This window comes from Sciurus vulgaris (genome assembly GCF_902686455.1).
Source record: "Sciurus vulgaris genome assembly, chromosome: X".
Taxonomy (NCBI): domain Eukaryota; kingdom Metazoa; phylum Chordata; class Mammalia; order Rodentia; family Sciuridae; genus Sciurus; species Sciurus vulgaris.
This window is the reverse complement of record NC_136471.1, coordinates 89,397,630-89,418,202: the sequence shown is the minus strand read 5'-3', so window position 1 is coordinate 89,418,202 and position 20,573 is coordinate 89,397,630. Positions and strand designations below refer to the sequence as shown.

The 20,573-nt window shown below is 39.2% G+C and overlaps 1 protein-coding gene across 2 annotated transcripts in view; it reads left to right on the top strand.

Moving 5' to 3' along the window:
• Positions 1-17,946, top strand: part of RRAGB (Ras related GTP binding B) — a 57,202-nt gene extending 39,256 nt beyond the window's left edge. The window contains exons 13-15 of one of the 2 annotated variants that reach the window (XM_079124133.1): positions 3,454-5,755; positions 12,127-15,665; positions 16,762-17,946. The gene's annotated coding sequence lies outside the window, so the exon portion shown is untranslated. The remainder of the gene's footprint in view (positions 1-3,453; positions 5,756-12,126; positions 15,666-16,761) is intronic. The other variant, XM_079124134.1, reaches the window with a different exon arrangement.
• The last annotated feature ends 2,627 nt before the right edge of the window (positions 17,947-20,573 follow it).

Below are 20,573 nucleotides of genomic sequence, written 5' to 3'. Positions count from 1 at the left end.
GAAGCATAACATTTATTGAGTTGTTTATTTTCTATAAAATAATTTATACTTACTAAAAACAGTGGCATGTTTGGATACATTGAATATTTTCTTTTATATTTCCATTAAATAGATTTTGCTCTGGACCATAGGAAGACATAGGATGTAGAGGAAAACACTGCTGCTATCTCACCTGCCTCTACCTAGGGCTACAACATAGACAAATAGAGTGGGACTTAGTAAACAGTCATGGTGACACTTCCTTTACCATCACAAAGGACCATGTGACTGCAACTCAAGGTCTACTCAAAATAGCCAAATGTGTCATTTTAAAGTAGTTGTGCTGGCACACTATCAATGCTAGTTTGGAGTTGGCAGTGCTCGAATATAAGGCAAAACATCTTTAGCAAAGCCTTATATTCTAAGGAATAAATAAGAGAAGCTATGTGCTTGACTAGCCACCCTGATCTCTTGAAAGTCTCATGTGAAGAGAGAGGTGTGGATCTTTGTCTCTTCCTTTGGATATCTCCTGCACTCATTCTGCTTGTAGCCTTGCTGCTCACAATGCTTACTGAAGCTGCCCCACTATGATGTAGAGGAGCTGACTGGATAGATATTAGAGAAAGGGACTAATGCCTTTTCATGGTCTTTCACATGATGTATCAGAATGGGATTAATGTTATTGTGCTTATTTTTTTTCCCCCAAAGATGATTAAGTTTATTTAGGAATAGCAGAACATTGAAATGGTAATACATGTGTCAAAGGAAAATATGAGTATAGTCAAGGAGGATAAGGGAAAATTCTTACAGCAAAATAAGCAGGACTCCATAAGATACTCTGAAACTGTAATCTTGACTACAAAGATCGATGACAATGGTAGCATCAGTCTGAGGCTGAACAGTCAGTCATTGAACAGATGTCCTCATAGAAGCATATTCTGTGTAAGGTTGCAGTGGTTTATGTGCAAGGTTGTGGTTCTGTCAAAATCTTTCATGAATAGATCTTGTTATCAGGCACCCATCAACAGATCAATGGGTAAAGAAAATGTGATGCACAAACACATATATACAATGGCATCTTACACAGCTGTAAAGAAAAACAAAATTGTCATTTGCAGGTAAATTAATGGAACTGGAGAACATTATTATACTAAGTGAAATAATCCAGACTCAGAAAGTCCAGGGTCATGTGTTTTCTCTCATGTGTGGAAGTTAGAGAGACAAAAGGAATGAAAACCAAGATCTCAGGAAAATAGAAGGGAGATAAGTAAATTGGAGAAGGAAGGTCAGAGTAGGGAAGAAGGAAGGGGAAAGGAGGTACTGGGAAATGAAATCAATAAAATTCTGTGCATGCATAAATAAATCATAATGAATTCCACTATTATATGTAATTATAATAGACTTAATTTTTGGAAGATGTTGAATTACCTGTTTGTTATGCTACTCCTTTTGAGCTTCACATGAGGGACAGAATAAATTAAAGATATATTTTAGGAAGGAGTCTACCCATACACATATCTACTAGAAGACCTTTGATAAAAATTTTTTTTAACAAACTTTTTCTTTTTGGTACTAGGGCTTGAACCCAGGGGTGCTTAATCACTGAGCCACCACATCCCCAGCCAATTTATTTTTTATTTTTTTTATTTTTGGGACAGGGTCTCACTAAGTTTCTCAAGGCCTTGCTACGTTGTTGAGGCTGGCTTTGAACTTGTGATCCTCATGCCTCAGCCTCTCTGGTATCTGGGATTACAGGTGTGTGCCACTGCACCTGATTTTTTGTAATAAACTTTTTTGTTTATAAGAGTTTTAGGTTTATAGAAAAATTAGCAAAAGGTACAGTATGCCTATATATTCCTGTACCCCCTCTATTTTCCCCTATTATAACTTCTTGAATTAGCATGGTACATTTGTTATAATTAATGAGCCAATATTGATACATTACTATTAACTAAAGTCCATAGTTAACATTAGGATTTATTCTGTGAGCTTTGACAAATAATGTTATGTTCCTACCAACATCATGCAGAATAGTTTGCCCATGTTTTATCTATTCATCCCTCCTTCTCTCCCTTCAGTCAAATTCCCTGACAACCACTGTTCTTTTTACTGTCTTCATAGTTTTGCCTTTTTTAAAAAATTTATATTATTTTTTATTGTAAACAAATGGGATACATGTTGTTTCTCTGTACATGTAATAAAGGCATACCATTTGTGTAATCATAAATTTACATAGGGTAATGTTGTTTGATTCATTCTGCCATTTTTTCCCTCCCCCCACCCCTCCAACCCTTCTTTTCCCTCTATACAGTCCTTCTGTCCTCCATTCTTGCCCCCTTCCCTAACCCTAACCCTAAAACTAACCCCTCCCACCCCCCATTATGTGTCATCATCTGCTTATCAGCAAGATCATTCGTCCTTTGGTTTTTTGAGATTGGCTTATCTCACTTAGCATGATATTCTCCAGTTTCATCCATTTGCCTGCAAATGCCATAATTTTATCATTCTTTATGGCTGAGTAATATTCCATTGTACATATATACCACAGTTTCTTTATCCATTCATCAATTGAAGGACATCTAGGTTGGTTCCACAATCTGGCTATTGTGAATTGAGCAGCTATGAACATTGATGTGGCTGTATCTCTGTAGTATGCTGATTTTAAGTCCTTTGGGTATAGGCCAAGAATAGCTGGAATAGCTGGGTCAAATGGTGGTTCCATTCCAAGCTTTCTGAGGAATCTCCATACTGCTTTCCAGCGTGGCTGCACTAATCTGCAGCCTCACCAGCAATGTATGAGTGTACCTTTTTACCCACATCCTCGCCAACACCTCTTGTTGCTTGTGTTCTTGATAATCGCCATTCGAATTGGGGTGAGATGGAATCTTAGTGTAGTTTTGATTTGCATTTCTCTTATTACTAGAGATGTTGAACATTTTTTCATATATCTGTCGATTGCTTGTACATCTTCTTCTGTGAAGTGTCTGTTCATTTCCTTAGCCCATTTGTTGATTGGATTATTTGTATTCTTGGTGTAGAGTTTTTTGAGTTCTTTATATATTCTGGAGATTAGTGCTCTATCTGAAGTATGAGTGGCAAAGATTTTCTCCCACTCTGTAGGCTCTCTCTTCGCATTGCTGATAGTTTCCTTTGCTGGGAGAAAGCTTTTTAGTTTGAATCTATCCCAGTTATTGATTCTTGCTTTTATTTCTTGTGCTATGGGAGTCCTGTTAAGGAAGTCTGATCCTAAGCCAACATGTTGAAGATTTGGACCTACTTTTTCTTCTATAAGATGAAGGGTCTCTGGTCTGAGTTTTGCCTTTTATAGAGTGCTATATAGTTGGGATCATACAGTAGAATAAAGTTTCTACATTGTGGGCCTAGACAGACAGAGGCTTACCCTCTGCATAACCCTCAATGTAAAACAAGCACTTTTCCTCCCTGGAGTGCCTACCTAACTCTTTCCTATTTCAGAAAAAGAAAAGAAAACCTTCCTCTCAAGATTCCACATACTTCCACAGGTAACATCCTAACTATCTCCTTTTCATAGCCAATTTTTTTATTGTTTTCTCCACTCCCTTTTATCCTCAACACAGTTCATCTGCCTTCCTTCTTCTCTGTTACAACAACACAGCTCTTGCCATCAAGTGCCATCATCAGTGCGATCCAGACATCCATGTTATGAAATCCAATGGACAAATTTCAGTATTCATCTTACTTGACTATTAAAACAATATCCAGCACCATGAACCACTACTTCTATTTAGAGCACTTTCCTCCCTTATCTTTTCTGATAGCAAAACTGCCCCCAACTCTTTGGCTGCTCATCTTAGTATCCTTTTCAAAAAAGAAGAGGCTTATTTTCTTCTCACTCTGTATTATCTACCTAGACAAATTTTATTAAATTTTTTTATCAATTTTTTATTTGTTCTAATGAGTTGTACATGACAGTAGCATGCATTTATACATTTTGATAAATCATACATTAATGGAGTATAATTCCTCTCTTTCCTGATCATACATATTATAGGATCACATTGGTCTTGCAGTCATATATGTACATGAGGTAGTAATGTCTGTTTCATTCTACTATCCTTCCTATCCCCATACCCTTCCCCTCCCTTCACTCCCCTCTACTCTAACTCTACTCTTCCCTAGGTTCCCCAACTTATGGTGAATTAGCATCTGTGTATCAGAGAAAACATTCGGTCTTTGGTTTTCTGGGTTTGGCTTATTTTTCTAGACAAATTTAAAGGTTTCAAATTCCATCATATGCCAAGCCTTCCACCTGCCTATGTAATACATGCAAATGCTCACATCACATCTCCACTAGCATCTCTACTAGGATCATTTTCAAGGCATTTCATATTTACCAAGTCTAAAAAGAAACATGCAATCATCCCCCTAATTCGTAATATAGAAGGATCACACAGGTTTGCCTTACATTTGATCATACGGGTTTACCATTATGAACTGAAGTCTGGGGTGGGGGACAGGGGTACTTATTAAATGTTTTACAATCTGTGCAGCCTTGGGATAGCAAGTGGGAGATGAAATGTGGTTGAGGTGCATTACCAATGTGTTATATTGATTTTCCTATAGTCTGACAGGATGGGGCATGAGTGGGAGTGCTTAAAGTTACACTATGCACAAGAAACTTTTCAGTCTACTTAGGGTCTACTTAGGGTCACTTTAAGTTGAATGGAGAAACTTAATCACTTTATAGTTTTCTCTATTTCTATTGTTTGTACCCCTAACATTTCTGACACAAAATATGTGACTTTTTTTAAAATTTAAGGACAGTCAATAAATACGACATTTCTTACATATCTAACTTTGTAGAATAGGATTCATACTTGTCATATAATTACATATTCATTAGTATGATTAATTGATTAAAGTCAATTTCTTGCACTTACCTGTATGCTTCATGAGTGCACGAATTATGCCTGTTTGTTTATCTTCAGGCTAGTGTAGTGCCTGGCAATTAGTAGGTTGTCAATAAATATTTGTTTCATGAATGGATAAGTACTCTGTGCCTTCTGTTATATGTAATAGTATGCCTTAAATACTAGTCTGTTTCACCCTTATTCTTTACCCAAACATATGCCTCTGTGATAAGAAAAGTTTCAATTAGGCAGATTTGACTCAAAAATGAATAATACTAGGCATATTCTCAGACTATTTTGTTAGCAATAACAGATATAGTGAAAAACCGGACCTGTTCTTTCAAAAGAGTCATCTGTTGCTTCATCTCCTCTTAAGTAGTTTGTCATTCTCAGCTTTGTTTCATTCCTGGTCCTTGTGCTTTTATCAGATAGTTTCAAAAAATTATGTCTTTTCAAAATCAGAACCAAAAATACCATAGTGAGAGTTGTCAGGGCAGGGCCATAGAAATAAATTAACATTTGAGTATGTAATGTTTGAGGGTTACAAAAAGCAAGGATGACAGGGTGTGTGTTTTAGTTTGGATCTGGAATAGTCTCCATAGGCTCATGTGTTGATGGCTTTGTCCCCAGTTGCTGGCATCTTTGGGAAGTGGTGGAAACTTGATGAGGTGAGGCCTAGTTAAAGGATGTAGGCCACTGGGCACATGCCTTTCAAAGATATATTTTGTCCCTGGCTTCATTCACACACACACACACACCCTCCTTCCTGGCTCCCATTTGGTAAGCAGCTTTGCTCCTCCATGCTCTTCAACCATGACATACAGTCTTACCCAGGCCCAGAAGCAGTGGAGTCATTTGACCATGGACTGAAACCTCTGAAGCTGTGAGTCAAAAATTAATGTTTCCGGTTCACCACAGCGCTTGGACTCGGCGCAACCCACCCGGGCTCTGGGAGGCTGCCCAAAGGAGAAGGTGCTTGGTGAGCTGTTTGGACTGAAAGCGACCACCCCTGAACACAGGGGGCTGCCCAGAGGAGGAGGAGAAATACGGGCTCGGCACATCGCTTGGACTTGGAGCAGCTGCGCCAGGGCTCTGGGCGGCTATCCGGTGGAACAGCGTGGTGAGTGGTTTGGTCCCAGAGCATCCGCTCCTGAACACGGGGGTTGTCTGGAGAAGGAGGAGGAGCGCGGCGGGGTGCTTGGGCTCGAAGTGACTGCACCAGGGCTATGGGTGGCAGTCGGGACAAGAAGGTGCACAGTGAGTTCTTGGGACTCGTGACGCACCAGATCTCTGGGTGACTGCCTGGTGGAGAAGGAGGTGCGTGGTGGGTCACTTGGACTTAGAGCGACCGCACGGAACACCAGGTGGCTGCCGGAGGAAAAGGCGTGTGGCGGGTCACTGGGACTCGGAGCGATTGTAAGGGGCTCCAGGTGGCTGCTCAGAGGAGGGGCCGCATAGCCAGGCGAAAAGTGCAGAGCAGGGTCCCAGGGCCTAGGCGGCTTCTTGGTGGAAGAGCCCCACAGACAAACTGAGGGGCGGAGCGAAGGCTCCAGGACTGCAGGCAGCTTCTCTGAGGAGAGGCAACCTAAGAAGATTCATCTGCGAAGGGCGAGGCTTCCAGGCCCAGGAGGTAGGTCCGGGTCCCTGGGAACATTGCAGAAGAAGGCTGCCCAGCCCAGGCGGTAGTTCTGAATTGAACGGAACCTCTGGGAGGGAAACCGACCAGCGAGACCTCCCCACTGGGTGAGTCCCCCTGTCGGGTGAGGTTCTCCCAAAAGGACTGTAAAATCAGAGACACAGACCCAAAGTGGCCTTGCATCAGCCCACATCCTACTTCCCCTTTGGATGACCATTCATCGGCAAGTGAAGGTACCTCTGCCCACTAGCAGGGAATGTACCCCACCGGAAGGCCACCTCCCCTAGGGAGTCAGCTTCCTTGTGGAGCACCGCATTATCAACTTCCTCCAAGACTTCAGGCTACTGAAGGCTAAGAGGGGATATACTAGAAAGCTTCAGGGATATTATAAGACAATAGAGGAAATCTGCAATATCACAGCGGTCAACTGATACCTGAACAATATGAGAAAACAAGGAAAGAAAATGCTGCAAACAAATCTAGATGTTACATCAATGAAACCCAACGACAGCATGGCAGAAGAAATGACAGAAAGGGAGTTCAGAATGTACATAATTAAAATGCTCAGGGAAGCAAATGACGAGATGCAAGAGCAAATGCAGGCACTGAATGATCGCACCAATCGACAGTTAAAAGAGCAAATACAGGAAGCAAAAGATCATTTCAATAAAGAGTTAGAGATATTGAAAAAAAAACAAACAGAAATCCTTGAAATGAAGGAAACAATAAACCAAATTAAGAACTCCATAGAAAGCATAACCAATAGAATAGAACACCTGGAAGACAGAACATCAGACATTGAAGATAAAATATTTAACCTTGAAAACAAAGTTGAACAAACAGAGAAGATGGTAAGAAATCATGAACAGAATCTCCAAGAACTATAGGATATCATGAAAAGGCCAAATTTAAGAATTATTGGGATTGAGGAAGGCTTAGAGAAACAGACCAAAGGAATGAACAATCTATTCAATGAAATACTATCAGAAAATTTCCCAAATCTGAAGAATGAAATGGAAGATCAAGTTCAAGAGGCTTATAGGACTCCAAATGTACAAAATTACAACAGACCCACATTATAATGAAAATACCTAACATACAAAATAAAGACAGAATTTTAAAGGCCGCAAGAGAGAGGAATCAAATTACATTCAGGGGGAAACCAATACGGATATCAGCAGATTTTTCAATCCAGACCCTAAAAGCTAGAAGGGCCTGGAACAACATTTTTCAAGCCCTGAAAGAAAATGGATGCCAACCAAGAATCTTATACCCACCAAAACTTACCTTCAAATTTGATGATGAAATAAAATCCTTCCATGATAAACAAAAGCTAAAAGAATTTACAAAAAGAAAGCCAGCATTACAGAACATTCTCAGCAAAATATTCCACGAGGAAGAGATGAAAAAGAAAGAAACAAATCAGCAATGGGAGGAACTATCCTAAAGGAATTGTCAAATAAAGGAAGAACCAAGTCGCCTCATAATTAAATAAATAAATAAATAAATAAATAAATAAATAAATAAATAAATAAATAAAATGAACCAAATGACCGGGAATACTAATCATATCTCAATAATAACCCTGAATATTAATGGCCTGAACTCATCAATCAAAAGACATAGACTGGCAGATTGGATCAAAAAGAAAGATCCAACAATATGTTGCCTGCAAGAGACTCACCTCGTAGAAAGAGATACCCATAGACTAAAGGTGAAAGGATGGGGGAAAACATGCCATGCACATGGACTCAGCAAAAATCTGGGGTATCCATCCTCATTTCAGATAATGTGGACTTCAAGTCAAAACTAGTCAGAAGGGATAAAGAAGGACATTACATACTGCTTAAGGGAACCATAAATCAGCAAGACATAACAATCAACATCTATGCCCCAAACAGTGGCTCATCCATGTATGTCAAACAAATCCTTCTCAATTTCAGAAACCAAATAGACCATAACACAATAATACTAGGTGATTTTAACACGCCTCTCTCACCACTGGACAGATCTTCCAAACAAAAATTGAATAAAGAAACCATAGATCTCAATAACACAATAATTTAGACTTAACGGACATTTATAGAATATACCATCCAACCAAGAGCGAATACACTTTCTTCTCAGCAGCACATGGATCCTTCTCTAAAATAGACCATATATTATGCCACAAAGCTAATGTAAGCAAATACAAGAAGATAGAGACACTACCTTGTATTCTCTCAGATCATAATGGATTGAAGTTAGAAATAAATGAAAGAGTAAAAAACAGAAGCTACTCCAACACCTGGAGATTAAACAATATGCTATTACATGATGAATGGATAACAGAAGATATTAGGAAGGAAATGAAAAAATTCTTAGAGGTAAATGAGAACAAAGAAACATCATATAAAAATCCTTGGGACACTATGAAAGCAGCACTTAGCGGAAAATTTATTTCATGGAGCGCATTCAATAAAAGAAGTAAAAATCAACAAATAAACAACCTAACACTACAGCTCAAAGCCCTAGAAAAATAAGAACAGACCAACACCAAAAGTAGTAGAAGACAGAAAATAGTTAAACTCAGAGCTGAAATCAATGAAATTGAAACAAAAGAAACAATACAAAAAATTGACAAAATAAATAGTTGGTTCTTTGAAAAAATAAACAAAATTGATAAACCCTTAGCCACTCTAACAAAGAGAAGATGAGAGAAAACCCAAATCACCAAAATTCGGAATGAACAAGGAAATATCACAACAGACACGATTGAAATACAAAACATAATTAGAAGCTATTTTGAAAATCTATATTCTAACCAAATAGAAAATTTCGAAGACATCAACAGGTTTCTAGAGACATATGAATTGCCTAAATTGAACGAGGAGGACATACAAAATTTAAATAGATCAATTTCAAGTAATGAAGTAGAAGAGGTCATCAAAAGCCTACCAACAAAGAAAAGTCCAGGACCAGATGGGTTCTCAGCCGGGTTCTACAAAATCTTTAAAGAAGAGCTCATTCCAATACTTCTCAAAGTATTCCATGAAATAGAAGAGGAGGGTACCCTCCCAAACTCATTCTATGAAACCAATATTACCCTGATACCCAAGCCAGACAGAGACAAATCGAGGAAAGAAAATTTCAGACCGATATCATTAATGAACATTGACGCAAAAATTCTCAATAAAATTTTAGCAAATTGCATACAAAAATATATTAAAAAGATAGTGCACCACGATCAACTGGGTTTTATCCCAGGGATGCAAGGTTGGTTCAACATCCGGAAATCAATAAATGTAATTCACCATATCAATAGACTTAAAGTCAAGAATCACATGATTATTTCAATAGATGCAGAAAAAGCATTTGATAAAATACAACACCCCTTCATGCTCAAAACACTAGAAAAAATAGGGATAGTGGGAACATTCCTTAGCATTGTAAAGGCCATCTATGCTAAGCCCATGGCTAATATCATTCTAAACGGTGAAAAACTGAAAGCATTCCCCCTAAAAACTGGAACAAGACAGGGATGCCCTCTTTCACCACTCCTATTCAATATCGTTCTTGAGACTCTCGCCAGAGCAATTAGACAGACCAAGGAAATTAAAGGAATACGAATAGGAAAAGAAGAACTCAAACTATCCCTATTTGCGGATGATATGAGTATATACTTAGAGGAACCAGGAAATTCCACCAGAAAACTGTTAGAACTCATAAGTGAATTCAGTAAAGTGACAGGTTACAAGATCAATGCTCATAAATCCAATGCATTTTTATACATAAGTGATGAATCCTCAGAGAAATTATGAAAACTACCCCATTCACGATAGCATCGAAAAAAATAAAATACTTGGGAATCAATCTCACAAAAGAGGTGAAAGACCTCTACAATGAGAACTACAGAACACTAAAGAAAGATATTAAAGAAAACCTTAGAAGATGGAAAGCTCTCCCATGTTCTTGGATAGGCAGAATTAATATTGTCAAAATGGCCATACTACCAAAAGTGCTATACAGATTCAATGCAATCCCAATTAAAATCCCAATGACGTACCTTACAGAAACAGAGCAAGCAATCATGAAATTCATCTGGAAGAATAAGAAACCCAGAATAGCTAAAGCAATCCTTTGCAGGAAAAATGAAGCAGGGGGTATGGCAATACCCGAACTTCAACTTTATTACAAAGCAATAGTAACAAAGACGGCATGGTACTGGTACCAAAATAGACAGGTAGATCAATGGTACAGAATAGAGGACACGGACACAAACCCAAATAAATACAACTTTCTAATACTAGACAAAGGCGCCAAAATATGCAATGGAGAAAAGATAGCCTCTTCAACAAATGGTGCTGGGAGAATTGGAAATCCATATGCAACAGAATGAAATTAAACCCATATCTCTCACCCTGCACAAAACTCAACTCAAAATGGATTAAGGACCTTGGAATCAGACCAGAGACTCTGCAGATTACAGAAGAAAAAGTAGGTCCCGATCTTCAACATGTCGGCCTAGGACCAGACTTCCTCAACAGGACTCCCATAGCACAAGAAATAAAAGCAAGAATCAATAACTGGGATAGATTCAAACTAAAAAGCTTTCTCTCAGCAAAGGAAACTATCAGTAATGTGAAGAAAGAGCCTACAGAGTGGGAGAATATCTTTGCCAATCATACTTCAGATAGAGCACTAATCTCCAGAATATATAAAGAACTCAAAAAACTCTACACCAACAATACAAATAATCCAATCGACAAATGGGCTAAGGAAATGAACAGAAACTTCACAGAAGAAGATGTACAAGCAATCGACAGATATATGAAAAAATGTTCAACATCTCTAGTAATAAGAGAAATGCAAATCAAAACCACCCTAAGATTCCATCTCACCCCAATTAGAATGGCGATTATCAAAAATACAAGCAACAGGTTTTGGCGAGGATGTGGGGAGAAAGGTACACTCATACATTGCTGGTGGGGCTGCAAATCAGTGCAGCCACTCTGGAAAGCAGTGTGGAGATTCCTTAGAAAACTTGGAATGGACCCTCCATTTGACCCAGCTATCCCACTCCTTGGCCTATACCCAAAGGACTTAAAATCAGCATACTACAGAGATACAGCCACATCAATGTTTATAGCTGCTCAATTCACAATAGCCAGACTATGGAACCAACCTAGATGCCCTTCAATTGATGAGTGGATAAAGAAACTGTTGTATATATACACAATGGAATATTACTCAGCCATAAAGAATGACAAAATTATGGCATTTGCAGGCAAATGGATGAAATTGGAGAATATCATGCTAAGTGAGATAAGCCAATCTCAAAAAGCCAAAGGACAAATGATATCGCTAATAAGTGGAGGATGACACATAATGGGGGGGAGGGAAGGGTTATGTTAGGGTTAGAGTTAGGGTTAGGGAGGGGGGCAACTATGGAGGAAGAAAGTACTGTATAGAGGGTAAAGAGGGGTGGGAGGGGTGGGGGGAAGGGAAAAAATAACAGAATGAATCAAACAACATTACTGTATGTAAATTTATGATTACACAAATGGTATGCCTTTACGCCATGTACAAACAGAGAAACAACATGTATCCCATTTGTTTACAATGAAAAAAAATAAAAATAAGAAAAAAAATTAATATTTCCACCTTTAAGTTGTTTTTCTCAGGTATTTTGTCAAAGTGATGAAAAGCTGACTACCACAGTGTTTTCACAGATAACTCAGCAACATGGCTAGTATTGCAATCTCTTATGAAGCATAGGAATCAGATGAACTAAAGAATGAGTATCTGTTGAAAGCTTTATCCAAGCAGGTAGCAGTCAAGAAGGAACTGGGGTTGGAGGTGTGATGGACTAAATCTTTCTGTTTCCTTAAGTAGGTCATACTCTAAACAAAAGCACCAGAATTTTGCTGTGATTAGATTACCTAGCATTTCAAGGATTAAGTGGTCTTCCAGATCACTTACCTATTGTTCTGGGTTTGGGCCTTCTTCTTTTGGTTCTGTACTATCCTGTTGGGCTTGTCATGACAGAAAAAAGTGTGAATTGTCCCAGCTCTTGGAAGTAGTGCAGTCCTGGATGTTCTACCCAAGTATCTTGGGTTTCCATCAAGGATTATCCTTTGAGCCCTTTCTAAGGAGCAAGAATGGAAAAACCTTGTGGCCATCCAGTGGACAGGTAAACAGTACTGGAGATTCTAAGGAAATGAAGTATTTCTCTGTCATTCTTCAAACTCATTTTTACCACATGGAGGTCCATAGAATCATGGATTCAAATTCAAATTCAAACTCCACTACTGATATACTCTGAAATTCTGTTTAACTCTTTTTATTTGCAGTTTAGTGAAACATTTTTCTATAAATTTTTTTCTTATCTGAAACCCATTTTCTACTCTTTATTTTAGATACTTTAGACACTTCATTGTGTCTGGCAAGGTACTCAGGTGTCAGTATTTGGCACGTATATGTGTATGCATGTGAGAGGGTTATAAACCCCTTAATAAATGCGCTCACGTACACAGAACATTTATGATAATTGTATAGTAATAACAGTTATATACTATTTTAAATACTACCCCAGAGCCAAGTATATTAGAAGACTCATCTGATTGACTAAGGAAATAATATCCTCTATCCCATTCCTCCTGTTATGGAACCAGGGACTAGCTTCTCACTGCCAAACAGGAAGAGCCAGAAAAGTGACAAGGTTTTAGAATGGGAGAGTAGTGATCAATCAAAAGACGTGGTTGCCAAATAATGGGTCTGGCTGCTCCCTGTAGGAGAGAACAATTAAGATGAGAGACAAGTTGTTGAGGCAGAGAAGATGACTTTATTTGAAAAGCCAGTTGAGTGAGAAGATGGAGGACAGTCATCCAAAGTCCATGTTGCTCCTTGGCCCAGTGACTGGTTTTTAAAGGGAGTTTTAAGGAAGTGGGAACAAAGAGGTACAAATAAAATTCAGAAGGTATTCTTGAGTTGCAGACTACAGGTGTCATGAGGGTTGGATGCATTCAGTTGATGCTATTGTACCTCCTGAGGTTTCTGTAATTCAGTTTCATGTTAGCATAGATGACCATTTTAAGCTATGCATTAATAGATCATACACTTTCTGCTACCTACATGCAGGTTGTTTTTAAGATTACCTATTCCGTTCCATAACATTACCAATGAACTGTTAAGTTTTGGCATGCCTCTATCCTCTAGGGCTAACAAATGTTTTAATATGTAGTTAATGCTGATACAATAACACTTGTCTCAGACATAAATTCTATAGATTGTGCCTTATGTATGGAGAATGGTGATCTAGCCATAGCCTTACTGCCCTGGGTGAACAAGATGGGACTGCTATATGGAAAGGTTGTTCTGTTACTGAAAGCTTGGACCTTGTCCCCTATGCCAATCTAATAATGAGGACATGGTTTTGAGAAAAAAGAAAAAGAAGTTTTATTGCTTTGCTAGCAAAGAAAAAAACACAAGGGACTCCTGTCCCAAAGGCTGTTATTCTCTCCATCAGGGGGAAGTGGAGGTTTTTTAAAGTGGTGATTCAAAGACTACTTTCCATGTGTTCTCTATCTGGAGTTGTAAGTCATTTGTTAATTTTGGAGATAATCATTTTATAGATCTTTCTAGGGCCGTACCCAGGCCTGAATTATTTGTTTCTGTGCTCAAGAACAGATAACTCTGCTTAGGATGGGGAAGAAAGGTAATCCTGTTTCCCCTGAGGTTAGGGAGGGGGAGAGATTAGAGAGGGAGGAAAAGAGGAACAGAAAGAAATGTGTTTTTTAAAAAATTAGTCACAGTGACTGAGCAGCAAGGGCTATACTCAAAGCATAAAGTGAACCACTGTTATAGTTCCTTTAATGTATTCTACTGGATAATTTGAAAAGAGGCAGTTATATGATAGGAAAGAAGATAAGGAGAAACATTTCATGAGCAAATATGTGATCTCATTTTATTTCCACAAGAATCCTATAAGGTAGGGTCTTAAATATTTCCCATTTTACAAATGAAGAAATAGAGCCCCAGAGAGGCAAAGGAGCTTGCCCAAGGTCACACTGCCAAAAAATGAAATTCTAAACCATACCCTTCTAAATCCAACACCTGTGTTATTTCTGCTATACTATTTGGCATGAACAGTATAGACAATGGTTAAGAAAGGAACTGGATTGCCCTAGGATGAAATAGATGTGGGATACTGGCAAGTTGCATCTCTTATTCTCAGTCTCATTATCTTAAAACAGGAATAATAACAATACCTACCTCCAAGGGTAGTTTGAAGATTAAAAGAGTTACAAATAAAAAAGAAGAAATAATAAAACAAGATCAAAAGAGCTAAACACAAGAAAGTTGTGCCTGGAGCAAACACATTAGCTATTTAGTGTTACCTTACAGTACTTTGGAGCCTTGGCCCTCAGGGTATACTGAAGGCACAAAGTTCCCATACTTCTGGTTTTCATCCTCCCATACATGGCCTGGGGCCTATTTGGCAGGGCTTAACTACTGCTAAAATAAGTACGGAAGTTTCCTAGTGGCCTGCCATGAAATTTAAGCTTTTGTTGAACTGATGAGATCATCCAATTGACTTTTAATGTTATTCAGTTCAGCTTCTTGAAAGAGGGAACTTTCAATGCTTTGGGGTCACTGCCATTTAGAAAGTAAAATATTAAATGGATATTTTAGACATAAAACAGCTTAATTTTTAAAGGAATACATTTATATTTTAAAAATTCAAATAGTGCATAACAGCAAAAAAACCAAAAACAAACAAACAAACAAACAAACAAAAAAAACCAGGTCTCCCTCCCACTTCAGTCCTACATGCAATTTTATCTCCCAGAGTTTCAGAATCTGGTCTCCAGCAGTTAACAGAAAGTTTCCTGAGGAATGTAACAGATTCTGTCCACTTAGGGAAGGCAGAGTTGCAGGTAAATTGCTTCTTGGAAAAGAAAGCATGTGAGGGTCAGCACAGTGAGCCCATTCTATAGAATTTTCTTAACTTCATGTTCCCACTATCCTTATCTGTCTCTCCCCTAACATTTTTCCCTCAAGTTCTTTTAGGGTATTTGGGCACCAACTTATTCTGGCTATTTCCTGCTGAAGGAGGGTGAAGTTGGGGGAAAGTGACTGAAGTCCTTGATCCCCATCAGGTGTGGTGTTGAGAGTTAAAGGTATTTGGCATCAGGACAATCCAGAAGTCCATGGAGGTAGTTGGTGGTTGACTGGAGAAATATACACAGGACAGGGATCACACTAAGACAACAATAAATAAGACAGCAGAGCATTATTTTTTGTAAACAATTAGCATGAAAACAATCAGTATTATCAGCTGGTCTCTGAAAACCATAAAGATGGTAACTTATTAAAGTTTAGGTGGGATCCATGTTACTGATCTGTGAGTGGAGTCCAGTTAAGGATTTAGAAACATTAGCTGAGTTGTTAGAAACACATACACAACATTTAGTTTTCATAAAGTCTCAGATGTCCTCATGAGCTATAGTTATCTAATGCCATCTGATTTTTGTAAAAGACTTTTCTATTTGCATTACCTCTGTGTTTATGGAGATCCCTTTATTTCTGTCAGTTGGGGCTTGATAATCATACTAGCAGACACAGATCATGCCTGCCTATGTAGGTTAGGGATATTTGCAGGTCTCAAATCGACTCAAAAGCTTGTCACTCTGACCGTCTCTTTTGTTAGTAATCGGGCACTCCTGTCTATGAACCCTTCCTTTATAACCTCTAGTTTTACTTATTTTTGCTGGGACTGACACAAGTGTACATCTTAAGTTACATTAAAAGAACTATTCATGCTAAGTGAGATAAGCCAATCTCAAAAAACCAAAGGACGAATGATCTTGCTGATAAGTGGATGATGACACATAATGGGGGGTGGGAGGGGGGCAAGAATGGAAGAAGGAAGGACTGTATAGAGGGAAAAGAGGGGTTGGAGGGGTGGGGGGGAGGGGGAAAATGGCAGAATGAATCAAACACCATTACCCTATGTAAATTTATGATTACACAAATGGTATGCCTTTACTCCATGTACAGAGAAACAACATGTATCCCATTTGTTTACAATAAAAATAAAGAACTATTATCTTTTCTTTATCATTTTTAGTTTCAGACCCTTTCTTAAATTTATATTCTGAAATAACCCTTATGAATGTTACCTATGTATTTAATTTACACAACAAATTTTATCCCAGGAGAGGATCAGACAATATAGCATATACAAATCTGTGCCTTAATCTTTTTTTTTTCCAGGTTGCACTCAAGGGGTTGGAGCAGGATATTTCTGAGCCTGATCTGACTCTCTTATTATCATCAGAATGTCATCGATGTTAAGTGAGTTTACAATGTCAGTTTTACCCAGAGTTTCTTGTTGGGCCTTTTCCTTATACTTGGCATATTGATATTCAATGGAGGAGGCCCCATCGAGATCATCTGCAGCTGTCTTAGGGCAGACTGAGAAACAGTGCTGGGACTGTCAGCAAGGGGTTGAAAGGATTTAACTCTTTTATAATCCTTTTTTTTTTCCTTTGATGTCCTGCTATCCTTGCTTACCACAGGCAGTGCCTTTTGGCACTTTCAGCTTAGTTCCTGACTGTTTGAACTCCTTGTCATGCAACTGCATAAATGCCTGTACATGCAAAATCTCTTCCATACACTTTGGAGATCAACTCCAACTGCAAGATTGTATAATAATCCAGAAAACCATTTAAAGGCCAGATTGTGTTACAGTAAAACATCTTTTTCTTAGACAGGCTTATACCTATAGGTGGCCAAGATGTTTCTTTCCAAGGGACTACCAAAAAACAGACAAGAGAGGGCAACCAAAACTAGTGTTGTCAGATGGGAACCTTTAAAACAGACAAAGTTGCACATACAAATTTTTTGCTTAGAAATAAGCCATTTCCCCAAATCCAAAGGTCAGATGTGTTCTCTGATATGTGGATGCTAATTCACAATAATGGGGTGTGGGTACTAGGAAAGAGTAGAGTTACTTTATATTAGGTAGAGGGGAGTGAAGGGAGGGGAAGGGGTATGGTAGTAGGAAGGAGAGTAGAGTGAAACAGACATTATTACCTCATGTACATATATGGCTTGCATGACTGATGCGATCCTACAATATGTACAGTCAGAAAAATGAGGAATTATGCTCCATTTATGTATGACTTATAAAAATGAATAAATGCATCCTGTCATGTATAACTAATTAGAACAAATAAAAAAATTTTTAAATTTTTTTCACTTAGCTTAGATAGTGGGGAATATAGGGTAGCTAGAGGTATGGGAGTCACTGCCCCAAGCTTAGATTCTCCTCCCCACTCATCGTTGGCATGATTTCTGGAGTCAGAAGTCAGGAAGTGTTGCCTTAAGGAGCTCTAAAGTTTGAGTCAGAATATTAACGCTTCTTGAGTCTAAATAAAACAACAGTATTTTATCATCTTTGAGTTTTTTTTCTTTTATCCTAGATCTCTTTCTAGTATATATAAGGCCCAGAAGGCCATCTGGGGTAATTTTGATGTCTTTTCTCCTGTCCTCACCCTCTTTCTCTTGATTAATTTTTTAAAATTTAGAGTCTGAACCCCCAACAGGTGCTTTCTTGCACTCTTCCCCATCCTGCTTTCCTTAGTGTGATCTTGTTTCCCTATTATGCTCAACTAGAGAAAGGAGGAAAAACCACAGAAGTAAGGTACCCTCTGATATGCTTGGGTCTTTCAGGCTTTCTTAACAGGCATTGCAGATTACAGAGTTAATCCCTGCAGTTTGAGGCAATGCCTGTATTGTCACAAAGGAGAATGCAGACCTGCAAAATCCTTAAAAGGTCTAGGACCTGGTCTAGTTGGCCTTTTTAGATTCCCCCCTTCTCTCTCTCCTCTTCTCTAGCATTAGGAAAAAATTCAGCAGAATCCGAGTACAAGAACAGATAAAACAACTATTCAAGTACCAGAGCAGCTTGTATGAAAAGTGACACTTTTTTCCATGTTTCACCCAGTGTCAGTATTGCAAGACAAAGGAGGGGGGTTTCAAACAAAATGCCCACTTGTCTACATGCCCAAAGGGAGCTTAGGCACTTCTTGACTAAAGGCTTACCAGTATAAACCCTGGACCAAAGAGGTAAAGTTATAGGATGTGAATCACCATTACGCCATACGAAATCACCACAGAAACGCAGCTTAGGACTTACTCAGACTCCATACCACAAAGCTGTGGAACCACATTTAATTTCACTGTCACTCATATATGCACTCAAGAATTTAAACATTGACTCCCTTGCATCCCCCCTTTCCTGGGAGCTCAGCCTGTACTCAAGCTCCCCCTCCCGGCCACTTTTCCTGTAGAGCTGCAGTTTTCACTCTAAACTACCATGGAGTGTAGTAGTGCTACTCTGAAAGGTGATCAAGGTCTTCTTCTATTTGTAGGGATAGGCCTGACTTGTGTCCTGGGACCTTACCTTATCTTGCAGCCATTCCTGGTTTCTGGTGAGTTAGTCCTTCCCTCCTTTGAGTTCATTTGTGGCTCAGTCTTTCCAGGGAATGGTGACACCAACCCAAAGGGATCCCAGAAAACCATTAAGTAGTGCACTCTCCCATCTGCCTTGGCACACCTTCTCTGGTCCCACTGAGCCAGGAATCTACCAGCTCAAGGGGCCTGTGTGGTTGGAATGTCACTGGCACCTCCAGAAATGTTGTGGAAATCATGTTGAGCAAAAGATCAAGTACCACTTGGAGGGTTGGAGAACTCAGGTTTATTTACCCCAGTTGACCCAGATGAGCTAGTGCTCTGAAATTCTGGTCCCTGAGCTGAAATTATACATGGTTTTTATAGGAATTGTTTTTTAAGGAGAGGAAAAGTTTATTTGGGGGTTCATGGTTTTAGAGGTCTCAGTAGGCTTCATTCCTCAGAGCTCAAGGTGAGGTGAGTATCATGTCAGAAGAGTATGGAAGAGGGAAGCAGCTCACATGGTGATCAGGAAGCAGAAGGAGGCTGACTACACTTGCCAGATACAAATATATCTCACTACCAATAGCCTCACTACCAATGAACTACTTCCTCCAGTTACACCCCACCTGCCTCCAGTTTCCACTCAATTAATCCCACTAGGGATCAACTCACTGATTAGATTAAGGCTATGACCCAATCATTTTTCCTCCAAACCTTCTTGCATTGTCTCACACATGAGATTTTGGGAGACACCATATCTAAACCATAATATTCCACCACTGGTCCCCAAAAGCTTGCACTCATCTGACAATGCAAAATACATTTAGTCCATTCCCAAGAGTCCCCATATAATCTCAACAGTTCCTAGATTGCTCAAAGTTCAAGTCCAAAGTCTTCTCTGAGGCTCAATCAATCTCGCATCGTGAGCTCCCATAAAATTAAAAACAATTTATGGTACCCAATATATAAAGGTTTTGAGGGAAAATTTCCATTTACAAAATAGGGGCATAGAAAGAAGAGATAGGACCCAAGGAAGATTGAAATCCAGCTGGGCAAACAGGTCCTGTAGTTCTATGTCTGGCATCTGGAGCACATGGCATTATGTCCTTCTAAAGGGCTTGTGCAGTTCTGCCTTTACAGCCTTGTTGGTTGCAGCCCAGATGACCTTTCTTTTGACTTGTCTTTGCTAAATTCCTACAACTTTCCTAGGATTATGCCCCACATTACTTTCATTTCTTAATCTTAGGGGTTTCCATTGAAGCCTTGGCTTCCTCCTCAAATCTCCACACCTTGCCTTCTTAGGCAGTGCCTACATGGACTCTGACATGCTGCACTTTGCCTGGCTTCCAAGGCATTCCTTTGAAATCTTGGCATAAGCTTCCATGAACCCCTAATTCCAGCTTCCTGCATTCTTGCAGAACCAGCACTACGTGGTTGATGCCAAGGTCCGCTGCCATCTTAAGGAGTAGACACATCTCAAGTTACCATGGTTGCAGCAGCCTCTGAGTGTCTGGGTGGCTGAGCATGTTGAAAAAACTTCCTATGCCCCCTTGTCCAAGAAGGGTGCCCCACTGTTCTCTTCTCAAGAGAATTTTCACCATACTACCTTGAGCTTGAGATGGGTGTGG